The sequence below is a fragment of the Pithys albifrons genome, chromosome 4 (assembly GCF_047495875.1).
Source record: "Pithys albifrons albifrons isolate INPA30051 chromosome 4, PitAlb_v1, whole genome shotgun sequence".
Classification (NCBI taxonomy): domain Eukaryota; kingdom Metazoa; phylum Chordata; class Aves; order Passeriformes; family Thamnophilidae; genus Pithys; species Pithys albifrons.
Genome location: NC_092461.1, coordinates 4,007,818 through 4,021,706, shown reverse-complemented (window position 1 = coordinate 4,021,706; position 13,889 = coordinate 4,007,818). Strand labels below are relative to the sequence as shown.

General features: G+C 45.2%; 1 protein-coding gene across 2 annotated transcripts in view; it reads left to right on the top strand.

Annotated features, from left to right (window-relative positions):
* Positions 1-13,889, top strand: part of PHACTR1 (phosphatase and actin regulator 1) — a 271,226-nt gene that overhangs the window by 123,687 nt on the left and 133,650 nt on the right. The window lies entirely within an intron of this gene.

The following is a 13,889-nucleotide window of genomic DNA, read 5'->3' as shown; positions in this document are numbered from 1 at the left end:
AGTGTGTAGATCTATCGTTTCCAGGAAACTTAGTTTTGCAAGGCTTGAATTTGCAAAAATCTTTATCAGCACAACCATGTTTGAAGAATATTATCACATTTATTAAAGTCCTTTGTCTTACCTGACCTGTCATCCTTTCATAAACAAAGATATCAGCAGGTGATGCCTGAAACAATGGAAAAATTATCAAAACTCTCTGTAATCTTCACTAAAATGACAGTTAAATGATACCTTTTTTGCTACCCATCCTCCCAAGCTGTAGACAATTGGAAGTTATTAATTTACAGAATGCTGACACACAGTTTTAGACTCTTAGGACTAAAAGATACTGATACAGGGGTGAGTGTCTCTCATCTCAAACAGTGACATGCAGCAAAAATGCTGTTACATGCTCAGAGTCAAACGAGTCAGGAGACAGAATGTAAAGATAAGAGATTTTTTTTTTCAATCCATGGGCTTTTAACAATGGAAGAAAACATCAGAAAAATAAAGTAACAGAACACAGTAGTTTATGTGAGAGTAAAGAAGTTCCTTGACCTTCTGTACCTCTTTCTGTCCCTTAACTAAGTCTCTGGTCTCCACTACCTCCAACCTCTTCCCACATATTTACTATTTCCAAAAATACAAAACCCAGAGGTTTCATAATTCTGAATTGCTGAAAATTCCTGGTAAGGATCTGAAGGCCAAGTTGTGGCTTGCAAACACCAGTGCTGCTCTGAGAGTAACCCAGTAGAAGAGACAGTTGTTAAAACTTGGTTGTAATAATGCCAAGGTCATGGGTTCAATGCCCTGTGTGGGCCATTGACTGAAGAGTTGGACTCGATGGTCCTTGTGGGTCCTTCCAACTCAGAATAGTCTGGGATTCTGTGATTATCTCCACACAAAGTTGTTTGTAGCTCCTGCCAGCAAAGCCAGAAGCAGATGCCATTCCTTGGTACCAACACACCTTCTCTTTCTCCTGGGGGGATTTGTGAGAGCAGGAGCAGACTCCTGAAAGATGCTGCTGTACATGGTGGCTACTAAAGGGCACCTTCTGTTCTTTGCTTCTTTGTATACACTGCAGTTTTGCCCAACAGGCACTGTGCAATTTCTGAATGCCCAGGCAGGAAGAACTGGCTCATAATTGAACATGGATTCAAATAAAGCTCTGGCACATCATTTCTGTAAGATTTTGGACAAACTATGACATCCTTCTCTTTGTCATAGTAAATTATACTTTTAAAGTTCTGTCTGTTTGAATTGTAACCTTTTTAAGGCTGAGCTGTTTGAACAATACCTTGTTTAAAGCCCTGCCTCATGCAAGCTGAGGTGCTTATTACAGATAATTACCTATGAATAAGCCTTTGTCCCTGACAGCTTAGGAGAGACCAAGCTTGTTCCACACACCTTGATGCAATAAACCAAACACATTCACCTTCACTTGGTACTGACCTGACCTGAATTCAACCTGTCTGATAGAAAGATGGAAATCTTTCCATATCATTATAAACCCTTTCAACCATTCATCATCTCTAATTGCTAACTTGGTTATCCCCTGGCTAAGCAGCAAGGCAACTATTCATAATAGCTTTGTAATAAGCTGCTTCATTCTCTACAACCCAGATTCTTTGTTTTGTCACCTTCTTTCCTTTTAAGTCCTACTTTGGTCAAATGAGCAAAGCAAACACTTGTTCCCCATTAACAGTCACTGCCTTTCCACTTGGAGGCCAGAGTGGCCTCCCAGAATTCCTGTTCCTGTCCCATGTGTAGCCACATTAGTGCCCTGTGTTGTCAGGGCTGGTAGCCCTTCATTTCCCCTGACCAGACATCAACAGAGTGATGCCTCAGGCAGGCAGAGCAGCCCTTGGTCATGTAATCCATGATGGTTTTCCTGGGATAGTTGTCTTCTGGCAACCAGCATGTGGAGGTGACATTCCTTCAGATGGAGGTGGCCAGGAAGTGATGGAAGAACCTTTATCAGGAATGGTTGCAAGGCATAATTCCAAATTAGGCATAATTCTGAATTTCTCAAAATGGCAAAATAGAACCAGGGAAAAACAACAACAACAAAACCCCAAACAAACAAACAAAAAAAAACCCCAAAGTAGCATCATGGTATGAAAATCTTATTTGTGCATGAGATCACTCAAGAAGGAAAGGTCCAGATTCCTTGAGAAAGAAATCCAAAAGGCTTCCCTGGAGAAAACTGAAAAGCTCTTTATATTCCCATGAGCACAACTTTCCAGCTTCTTCCCAAAGGGCTGTAGCATGATCACATCCCCCTCAAATATCTCTGCTGAGTGGCTGAAAGCTGTCACTCTGACAAGCTTGGGCTCTTGGAGTTGCAGAGTGCAGAACTCCACTCACACACACAGAGCCCTGTCAGGTGTCTGTGGCTTTGAACTGCCTTTGGTTATCAGCCTAAAGGTGTACAAGTCAGAGGAAGATACTATTGATTGACTGGTTTAGAATCATAGAATAATTTATGTTGGATGGGATCCCTGGAGCTCAAAGCAGGTCTAGTTAGGTCAGATTGCTTGGGGATTTACCCATTCCAGCCTTGAAAACCAACAGAGCTGGAGATTTTACAACCTTTCTAAACATCTTGGTCTTATGCTTGGCTGGAAGTAATCAATAGTTTCACCTTTAAGCCTTAATCTCTTGTGGGGAGGGGAAAATACCTTTTTATGCAGAATCATAGAATAGAATCATAGAATGGATTGGGTTGGAAAAGACCTCCGAGATCACCAAGTCCAACCCTTGGTCCAACTCCAGTCCCTTTACCAGATCATGGCACTCAGGGCCACAGCCAAGCTCACCTTAAAAACCTCCAGGGATGGGGAATCCACCCCCTCTCTGGGCAGCCCATTCCAATGCCTGAGCACTCTCTCTGCAAAGATTTATTTTCTGATCTCCACCTTCAATTTCCCCTGGCAGAGCCTGAGCCCATCGTGCCCCCTTGTCCTATTGCTGAGTGCCTGGGAGAAGAGACCAACCCCCACCTGGCCAGAACTTCCCTTCAGGCAGTTCCAGACAGTGCTGAGGTCACCTCTGAGCCTCCTCTTCTCCAGGCTGAACACCCCCAGCTCCCTCAGCCTCTCCCCACAGCACTTGTGCTCCAGTCCCTTCTCCAGCCTCGTTGCTCTTCTCTGAAGAAGAGCATCTGCTTTAGTGCAAACATCACAAGGGAATGCAAACTGTTCTTGCATGAATCTTTTTCCAGCAGGATCTTTAAGTCCTGCTTATGAACACTAAATTCTTGGTTGTTCATGGTGATGTAAGGAGGAACAACCTCTTAGGATACGTGTTGTTGATAACCCACAGAGTGATTGAAAGCTGTTGGCCTCATGATGCACTCAGAGCTTTCCCAAAGTCTTGAACCAACAAAGTCTTGAAGCTGGGATGCTTTGAGCTCAAAGGATTAGTGCTCCAGAGAAAACATGAAGAAGATCATTAGGAAAAGAAGTCTGTTAAAATGTCAGAGTACATTGTATACTGCAGTCCTGAGCTCTGCTGGGGCCCCTTGGAATTTTTGTGTATTCCAAAGTAATAAAAAAGATCTGCAGTGGGTTTTACCACTATTTTGCTGCATTTCCTCCACTGTGAATGAAATGCATGTTGCACTGCAGTCTTTCCAGCTCAGCCTTCAGTCAACACCTTTTTCTCTGGTTTAAACACTTGGGGAAAGAAAAGTGTTGCTCTTTGTGCTACTGTGTGCCCTGGAGACTCAGGTTTGGACAGACAGGCATTATGGATCATGCAGGTGGAGCAGCTGAATCTGCAAATCCTCCAAAAATTAGCAAATATTAGAAGTAAGTTTTTATTTCGTAGGAGTAACTTGCACACATAATGGCTAAGATTTTGAAGAGTCCTACAGGTATGTTGTTATACATTATGGCAATGCATCACTGAAAGAGCTGGATTAGATTTTAGCTGTTAATATTCCCTCCTCTTTTAAAAGGCCCTGAAAAATTACTGAAATCTACCCTGGACCTTTTAGGCATTATCCAATGGGCAGACATTAAAGAGCTTGGCAAGATTCACATTAAAACATGTTTCAGCAAAAATTGATTATACAGCTGTTTCTTCAGATGCTTTAGCACACCACAGCTTCTTTGTCTTGACTTCTATTTAAGGTTTGAAAGATGCAAACTATGCTCTCTGTGGCTTTTTGTCAGCCAGATCTGTCCATGGTGTTGCCTGTTGGGGTTGTGCAGACTGAGCTGGTCAGGTTAAACTCTGGGAGCAGGAGGCAAATGATGATCTGGGAGTGATACAAAGCCAAAATTTCCCTTCAAGCTTTGGGCTTCACACCAGTGCACAGTGGAAGTGCAAGCAGTGAAAAAGAGACAGGGGTCTTATGATGAAAAATGACTGGGCCTCAGTAAAGATAATAGGGGCTAATAAGATGAGAGTAAGACTTGGGGTTTTCTGCTGTTTTTTGGAGAAAGTAAAAAGCTCCTCATGCTCCTTCTGTGCTGTTCAGAGGACTCTGTTTATGCTGAAGGAGGAAAGGCTGAAAAAGATTCTTCTTGCTTCATTTCAGCACTGCAAGCTGACTGGGTGATATGTATAGAAACTGCCATGCTATTCCTGGGGATTTGTGTTCTCTTAATTTCTAATTTAAGAAAACTGTGAGCACTTACTGCACTGAGGTGATTGACAGAGTGTGCTGCTGTCAGGCCCAGTGGGGGCAGATGCTTTTGAAAGCTTCCCCCTACAGCTCTGCCAGCACACATACCTTAATCAGCCTGGTCCTCTTGGTTCCTGTACTGTTTCTGTGTAATTTTTCAGTGGTGGGGAAGCCTCTGAAGGTTGGGAGGGTCTGTTGTTTGAAAGACACCCTGAAAGTTTAAGTGTCTGTTGACAGATTTCCTAATCTTTTCTCTCCTCCTTCCCTTTATCTTCTTTCTCTTCAGACTGAATGTTGCTTCCCTTCACCTCATCTTTCCACTTGACTCTGCCTGCCTTCCTATTCATTTGTCCCTCTCTTAGACCTCATGAACATGTAGCTTGCTGTTTCAGCTCAGCTGCTCATCCTTCATCTGAGCTTGGTCAGGGTTTGATTTTCATGAACTTGCTGTCTGGGTTTCCCCCCACATCCATCCTCCAAAGCTCTTTGCATTCTATGACTTTCTTGGGTTGCTTCAAACACAACCGTACTGGACAGCACAGGAACTGTAGTGAGCTGCAAAGCTGAAATGAAACCTCCTTAGTTTTGTGTTGTGACCCTTTGGCTTGCAAGAGACATGGCAAGTCCCAGACCATTGACCTGGAAAGTTTGGGTAAGAGTCTCTTAACTGTGTTACTGCAAATGAGCTCTTTGGGGCCAAGTCTGTCAAACATATTCTTCTTCATTTGCTGTTTCTTTTTTTGTGTGTGTGAAAGTGTTCCCTAAATGAGTGTGTTTCATGCACAGTCATATCCCTGACCTTCAAGTAAACTGTTCTGAACTACAAGCAACAGACTTAATATGAGTCATTTATAAAGGTAAAACAATCCAGTCATCCCTATTATGTGCTGCTCGTAACTGTCTGCTGTAAGCTGGTGATCTCAGCAGCCAGTAGAGAGCTTCTGAGATAATGACTATCTATTTAATTGCTTGGAAATAAATCTTTTGGTCTGTCCAACAATTTTAAGCCGCACTCTTCCTTATTTTGGATGTATTGCTTCAACAAAGATTCCTGCAGTGTGATCCTTCTCCGTAATTTTGGCCTGAGAAGCAACAATAAAAATAAGGATTATCAGCAGGGACTGTTACTCTGTATATTCTTAGGGCAGCCATGTTACTTGATATGATCAGGAATTAATTTGATTAGTTACGTAGCCAGAAGTGCGAGGGCAGTTTGTGCTGAGAGCAATCCTTGTGCAAGCTGATGGGCTTCACTGTAATTGCCTGTGATGGGAACTTCAGTTTGACCTATTTTCTTAAATTTTCCTTAAAGCCAAATGACTCACACCTTTCTGGAGCCAGGGCAGACAGAGCACTGTATATGGCTCAGTCCTGGAGTGCTTGTGATAGGGGATGGAAAGCCTTAAACTTGGGGTCTGTTCCACACACTCTAAAAGGGATAGAGTTTCAGGCCTAGAAAGACTGAGGTTTTCTCAAGTTGATCCCCCAGGATTTCCAGGCACTACCAATGACAAGTAGATTTTTTTTTCTCAGCATTGTTTCTTTGTTCTCATCTTGAGACACGTGCCATGCCTGAGGAAACAGCAAGACAACCATAGTGGCATCCTGAAAGATGATGATCATGACCTGCTTTAGTGAGCTTTCTTTGCCTGCAAGAGTCTCCAGGAAAGGCTGTTGTAGTTTTGTCACAGCAGAACCTTGATAAGTTCCATTGAATTTCCAGTTTCTCTGTTGCATGTTGTAAATCCAGGGCTTCTGCTGTATTTTCTTCTTATTTTAAGTCAGTTATTTGATTTTGTCCAAATTAAGGTCCTTGTTATGGAACAGTTGTAAGGCACAGCTCTGGAATCCTCCTATTTTGTCTTTGCTTTTCAAACATGTAGTTTTACTTGGAGCCAACAAAGCCATAGTTTCTGTATCCATAGGAAGTGGTATAAAACTAACCCATGGTGTGGGAGCAGTTCTGCCTGTCTGTCACCCAGAGGTGACCAGCACTTGACTTTATTTACTCTACAGGCTTGGGCTCCTCCTCTGGACCTTCCCCCTCCCTTTTTCATGTCTGGAAGCATTTAGGACACAAAGGGACTTGCTAAGCTCACAGGTAGGCACACTCTGCCTTTCTCAGCTCAGTGAGCTTTTTTTAGCAGGCTGTGGGGGAACAGAACCTTGTGAGGAATTACAGATGCACTCTGGTACCTGACTCTGGCTTTGGCTTTGTGAGACTTTTAAAGAGATTTTTTTTTCTGTGTCTATACAGAAGACAGCTCTGCTTTAGATGGGAGGAAAGCAGAAGGTGCAGAGTAAGATAAAGGGGTTTTGGGTCTTTGTGGGGTGTGAAAATCCAATGTATATCATATTTTATTCCCTCAGTGTCAAGCAAGATGCTGTGAGTCTTCCAAGTCACCATTGCTGTTGTTGTTTAGTATTTGTTAAGATGTGCAGCCACGTGAATGACTAAATTGGCCAGGCAGAACTTAATTCAGATTCCTCTTTGATTTCAATCTTGAAATTGCACTGAAGTTTTTGGAACTGCCTTTTGTTAACTTCAAGATTGCAGCTGTATCAAACTCTCAGTTTAGAATATGCAGAGGAGCTGCTGAGTCCCAGTTTGTGCCTCAGCTCTATCCTGTGCCTACTGTCCAGGTAAAAATGGTGCAGCTTTCCATTCCTCTGGAAAGCCAGTTATGCAGGATGTGCTCCAAACAGATCACAGAACCACAGGGTGTGCCACATCAACATGGGATACAAAAATTCAGAGTGGATTTTCCAGGATGGGAGGTAATGACCTTGTTAGAACTGTAGTGACTGGTGGCTCTGGTGCTCGGACTCAGTAATCTCTGATAGAGCAAGAACTTCACCTATAATTTCAGCATAAATATTCTCTTCCTTTCAGTGTCATCTAAAGCTGATGGTTGCTTGCTCAGCTGTTTTACGAATCCAGACTCCTCGCTGGCTCACTGCTGCTGTTTACCCTCAGCTTCATCAGCCTTTGGGCATTAATTGCACAGATATATTTGGGGATTCAAATGGCAGCTCAGCAACTTTCCATCTGTCCTGCTAGGTAGGATGACATCTTCCCTTTTATCCTTAGCAGGCCTTTGCTATCAGCAGTTCTTCACTCTTGCAGCAGACAGGTGGATAGACTTGAGAGATGGGCTGATTCCAATGGGATGAAGTTCAATAAGGCCAAGTGCAGGTCCTGCCCTTTGGCCACCCCAACCCCTGCAGCGCTCCAGGCTGGGCACAGAGTGGCTGGAGAGCAGCCAGGCAGAGGGACCTGGGGGGACTGAGGGACAGGAAGCTCAACAGGAGCCAACAGTGTGTCCATGTGGCCCAGAAGGCCAATGGGATCCTGGCCTGGATCCAAACTAGTGTGGCCAGCAGGCCCAGGGCAGTGACCCTTCCCCTGGACTCTGCCTTGGGGAAGCCACACCTTGAGTGTTGTGTTCAGTTCTGGGCCCCTCAATTGAGGAAAGAGATTGAGGGGCTGGAGCGGGGCCAGAGAAGAGCAACGAGGCTGGAGAAGGGACTGGAGCACAAGTGCTGTGGGGAGAGGCTGAGGGAGCTGGGGGTGTTTAGCCTGGAGAAGAGGAGGCTCAGAGGTGACCTCAGCACTGTCTGGAACTGCCTGAAGGGAAGTTCTGGCCAGGTGGGGGTTGGTCTCTTCTCCCAGGCACTCAGCAATAGGACAAGGGGGCACGATGGGCTCAAGCTCTGCCAGGGGAAATTGAAGTTGGAGATCAGGAAAAACTTCTTTGCAGAGAGAGTGCTCAGGCATTGGAATGGGCTGCCCAGAGAGGGGGTGGATTCACCATCCCTAGAGATTTTTAAACACAGATTGGCTGTGGCACTGAGTGCCATGATCTGGTAAAGGGACTGGAGTTGGACCAAGGGTTGGACTCGATGATCTTGGAGGTCTTTTCCAACCCAATCCATTCTATGATTCTAAGCTTATGGGTTTTTTGTGTGTAACCTTTTCTGTTCATTTCTGTCACACCATATGGCATCCCACTGAAATAAAGCAGGACTTCTCCTAAATAAGGAGAGAACCCCATCACAACAAAGAACATTCACAGAATGTGGAGAGCCCTGCAGGTACAGCAAGAATGTGTGATGCTTCAGCAGTGTTGCTGAGTGTAGGAAAGCCAGGAAAGGGAATTTTCTTTCCTTTCTTCTTCCCCCAGTTTGCCTTGGTTTGTGCAGCACTCCCCCCCCAGGCTCTCCTGGGTTTGGAACTGCAAGGAGTAGCTGGGATTGTTGCTTAAAAATGTGTTTATGGCTGCAGAAGTAAAAAGGTCATGTTCTATTTTGGCCTGCAGGAGTCTCAGGCTGATTCTCCCTCCTCCTTGCCCTCCCAGTGTTGCTGATGTGCCAGGTGATAAGCAGAAATATTGTCAGCACAGCCCCCTGGAGCCCCTGCCATGGAGCAGAGTCCTCCTGCTGCACTAACAGCCTGGCAGGCAGAAAATATTTGGGGATCCAGGTTAAAGCTGTGCCTTGCAACTAGAAAAATTTTCCTCCTGGCAACAAATTCCATTGGCAAACATCAGCAGTCCTGAAATGGCTTTGGGGGGCACTTTTTTGGATAGTGAATTGAAGATGCTACCAAAGGAGGTTCTGTGTTAGTGGCTGATTCTTGTGGTTTAGTCATTGGATCAAATTGTGCATATTTTCCTCTTTACTCCAAGATGATCAGCTTGTTTTAGTATGTGTAATACAACATCAATGTATGCATTAATCACCAGAGCAGCTGGTAATTAGTTTATCCTTTATCACTTGTTTTATTCTCACTGGGATGTGTAGTACAGTGGGCAGAGGAAATAGGAAAGAAAGGAAAATATTTGTGAAAAATTGCCACGTGCAGGGGTATCCCTGTAAAAACATCAGTGCCTAAATAGACTGTAAAACATGAATCAGGGTGTTTGGGTTGGAAAGACTAAACTGCTGAGAAGTGATGCTGCCTTGTTAGACTTGCATTTGTCCAGCATTCTCACATGGACAGTGCCCAGCTTCTTCAGGGCAACACTGCAGCTCTCCAAGACAATATTTATGTTGAAGAAACAAGGATGAAAAGCTTCTGCATGAGTTCTGTTGTCCATCTGTTTGTGGTGGACGCAGGAGGGAGTCTGTCCTGCCCACACAGAAACCTCCAGTTGTTCAGCTGAGAGCTGTAGGACAAACTTCAGGGGGTGAGGGAGCTGGGGATGTTTAGCCTGGAGAAGAGGAGGCTCAGAGGTGACCTCAGCACTTTCTAGAACTCCCTGAAGGGAAGTTCTGGCCAGGTGGAGCTTGGTCTCTTCTCCCAGGCACTCAGCAATAGGACAAGGGGGCACGATGGGCTCAAGCTCTGCCAGGGGAAATTGAACTTGGAGAGCAGAGAAAACTACTTTGCAGAGAGAGTGCTCAGGCATTGGAATGGGCTGCCCAGAGAGGGGGTGGATTCCCCATCCCTGGAGGTTTTTAAACTGAGATTGGCCGTGGCACTGAGTGCCATGATCTGGTAAAGGGACTGGAGTTGGACCAAGGGATGGACTTGATGATCTCAGAGGTCTTTTCCAACCCAATCCATTCTACGATTCTATCCCCACTGGCACTGGGCATTTCCACAGCTTGGAGAAAGGAGAAGAATTATTCTTTTCCTGAGGTGTGGTGAATGCAGCCAAAAACCTGCCTGTTTTTTGAGGGCACAGTGTCCTAAAAAAGACTCTTAGCCAAGTGATCTGTGACATGGGGAGACGACGTGGTCCAGGGGAAAAAACATGGTAAGACAATGTCAGGCCTCAAAGAATTTGATGCAGGTATAAACCAGTACCTCAACACCTCAGTAGTCACCTGTTTAAAGGAGATGCTGCTTTCATCTCTTCTTTATGGACAATGGAAGTGGCACTCTCCTTATTGGCAAAGGCTGCAGGGGGAGGAACTGAATGAACAAATGGTTTCTCAGGCTTATAGAAGAAGAAAATGTGGGCTAGGAATGGGATGCAAGTTTGTTGATTCACTGTCAAATAACCAACTGTCTGACATCCTCTTCCTTGATTTTGTTGTCCACTGTGTAATAAAATCATGCCAAGGTTTGTAGCTGTGTATTGAGGCAATGAAAGAGTTATTACACTTTTTTTTTTTTACTTTAAAAACTAGTCAAACCAAGTAATTTTGTACAGGAATACTGTAGTACCTTTATTGTACATTATTTTTCCTGGAACTGATTAGCAGTGGCAGCTTTCACCATAATGACACAGATCATAATTAAACATATTTTTGGTTTAGGAGCTGTGGCAAATTCAGATTCTCTATAAGGCAGCTCTTAGGAATGAAGGCAATTTTCATGTTATAGTGAAGTGCATGGTACAAGAGTCATACCAGCAGATGGATTCAGGGCTTGTTTGCATTCAAAATACAGAGCACCTGCAATAAAATATGCACTGGGCTTTCTCCAGGATAATTTGGGGTTCTTCTCCACATGGAATCAGTGTTACTCACTGGAGCAGTTTAATTCCCAAATGTCCCCAAAGGTGTCAGAGCACCTGGGCATCTGCAGTCTCCTGGGATCTGCTTGCAAAAACTCTGCCTCTTCCCAGAGTATTTGGTATTTCTGTCATAGATTGTGAGGCTGGACTTAAACAGAGATGATAATCTTCCAGTCTCTCCCCGAGAAAGGGTTTGCTGCTGTCCCTCTCTAAAGGTTGTTTGGGGTGGGCAGATGATAACAGAGTCATCAAAAATGCAGAATTTGGATACCAGTCTATTTTCAGACCTGAGTTGAATTTTATGGGTTTAGAATAAAATGAGTTGGAAGAGGAGGGATAAATACCATTGAAACCAAAAGCTTGAGTTTGGAATGAGTGAACTGTTTGGACTAAGCCTGATGGAACATGTTGTTCCTGTTTTCCCTCTTGCTTTATAAACAGCAGATCTCTGTATTTGAAAGGTCTGTGTGTTTCCCCTCCAACCACTTTTAGAGCACCTTGAAACATAATTTCATGAAATTTGTCTCAAAAACAGAGATGTCAACATCACTGTTCTTCAGCCAAGGAGCTGAGATATCAGGATGTTGTAAATAATTTGAGTGAGGTCACAGAGGGAGGCTGCAAAAGGCTGATGACCTGACCCAGTTTTTCATGTCCTAAGTCTTACCCTATTCCTGAACTACAAGACCATTTGCTTTACAGGACCAGCTCTGCTGGTCTTCAGCTCTAGTTTCCTTTCTTAAAACAGGTGAGGCACAATACCCCAATTCTGCCCTGAGACAGCAGATAGGATATTCCAGTTTGGAGTTCACCCTGCATTTCATTAACACTCGTATTTCCCAGATTCACAGGAGATGACATTTGAATGTGCTCTCCTCTCCTGACCCATTTCCATAATGCAGCAGTGCTGAGTGCCAGTGCCAGCTGTGAATTGTAAGCAAGTTCAGAAGGTGAATTATGGTCATATCACCCGCTTACCTAATTATTTTCTGAATCACAACCAAACTGAAGGTGTTATCAAAAGCAATGAATAACTTAGAAGGAATTCCACTGCAAGTGTCTGAACTGCTGTGTCTGGTGGGGGATCAAACTCCCCTCAGCCTTTGCTTTCCAAATGTGTGATGTAGCAAACAGTAGCTCAGCATCAGGCATTCGAGGGGTGGCTTCTCTGTGCATTAACTCAGAACTACATGATATGCACATTTGGGGAATTCATCTGCTCGTTCCTGAATAATTCTGCATTCCCTGTTCTCCTACCACTTACATGAAACAGGTAAGAATTTTATATGAGCAACACATGCAAAATCAAGTCCTTTGGGGCAATACATCACCTGAGGTGACTGACTCTTTTCAGCATAAACCCATATACATAGCCCAGCGTGTAGGATGGTTGTGTGGCTTAGCAAACAGTGTAATTCTGCTGAGAGGATGCTTCAGTCTGTGTTTCTGTGAGATCTGATAGCACCTACTCTGATTTGTGAACACTGCTGGGAAAAGCAAAGCCTTGCATTTTCTGCTGTGTGTGACACCTCAAGGTTTCAACTCCCAGGAGCGCCAGGTGAGAAGTCAGACCCGCATCAGAATGATGCAGAACAAGTAGGTCAGCAGTTTGATTGCATGCATCTTCTGTGTGCCTCTGTGTGTGCATGTGTGCACTCCAGAAAATGGAAAACCATGGCACTGGATCCTTGAGTTTCTACTCTGTCTTCTTTAGGAAAAAGTCTCACTGTCTGTTTCATGTGCAGTTGTAGAGAATCAAGGCTTGTTTTGGCCTCTTTGTTGCAGTAAAACATGTGGCAACAACATGTGGAAATGGTAAAGAATTGCAGAATGAGTGGATTTTTTCTAGCAGCAAGCAAGGGCTTTGGCTAAAAATAAGGAGAATGGTGTTATTCTTTGCCATGTTTCGTCTGCCCCAATTGCACTCTCTCTGCTTAGTGCCTGCCAAACTGATAGCTTGCTGAGGATTTAAAGAAGCAGCACTCACATTCCTGTGATAGCAGTCAGAATAGCTGAGGTTATCTTCTCTTCTTTAGGCTTTCCTTCCCAAAGCTCTGCAGCAAGCAAGCGTCCTCCTCCCCACTCCCCTCACTCTCTGTGTCACAGGCACTGTCCTGAGCTGCTGCCCTGGCAGGTTGGGCAGCTTGTGTTGCTTTCCACGCCGTGAAAACAGACAGCACATTTTGGGGGCAGCAGGGGATTGACGGCGTGTCTGGCCAGGGATTATAATCCCTCTGAGACTGGGGGAGTTTTGGAAGCGCACTGCCCGGGCTGCCGGCAGCTGGGGATGACCAGGCTGTTCTCTGGAGCAGCTGCAATCTGAGCAGGAGGCAAGGGAGACAAAGAAGTTCATCCCTCAGATGAGCAGTCGAAAGGAAATCAAACCCACGGTCAGCCTTTTCCACCGAGGGGCAGTCGCACCGCAGGGGCGCTCGGGCCGAAGTTACCGGGCAGTGCCAGTCCTGTCCACGGCTGCCCTCGTGAGCCCTGCACGGCCCAGGCCAGGCACCTTTTCTGTCTTTTGTCAGAACCAAAGAGGGAGGAAAAATCCAGACTGGAAAGTGGGTGGGGTTGGTCTTGCTGGGGCACCTGAAGCAGAGTGGCCCTGTGCCCCCCGAGCCGCGGGGAGGAGGGCTGGCATCCCGCAGCCCGCCTGCTGTCGGACAGCCCTTTGTGTGTCAAATACCAGTTCCCCGGGCCAGGCTGCCCTGCCGCCCCTGGTGCAGGCCGGAGGATGCAGCGCGGTGCCAGGGAAGCGGCGCTGGCACAGCCATCCCGGAGGGCTTGCTGGAATGGGGAAAAGGGCATGG